The following is a 203-nucleotide window of genomic DNA, read 5'->3' on the forward strand; positions in this document are numbered from 1 at the left end:
CAAGTGTTCAAGTGAGGATGAAGACCACAAGTGTGTGTCGAACTTTTCATTACCTGATGGGACACACTTAAGCCCCGTTCACAGCAAGAACGATAACTATAAACATAACGATATTAACGTCCACACCAGCGTACGATATAGTCTGTTTATTCTAAGCGCACATGCGTCTGCCGCTTTAAATTCTTGAGCTCATTACAGCAGGA

This window comes from Sinocyclocheilus anshuiensis, unplaced genomic scaffold (assembly GCF_001515605.1).
Source record: "Sinocyclocheilus anshuiensis isolate Anshui unplaced genomic scaffold, SAMN03320099.WGS_v1.1 scaffold2073, whole genome shotgun sequence".
NCBI classification, from domain to species: Eukaryota; Metazoa; Chordata; class Actinopteri; order Cypriniformes; family Cyprinidae; genus Sinocyclocheilus; species Sinocyclocheilus anshuiensis.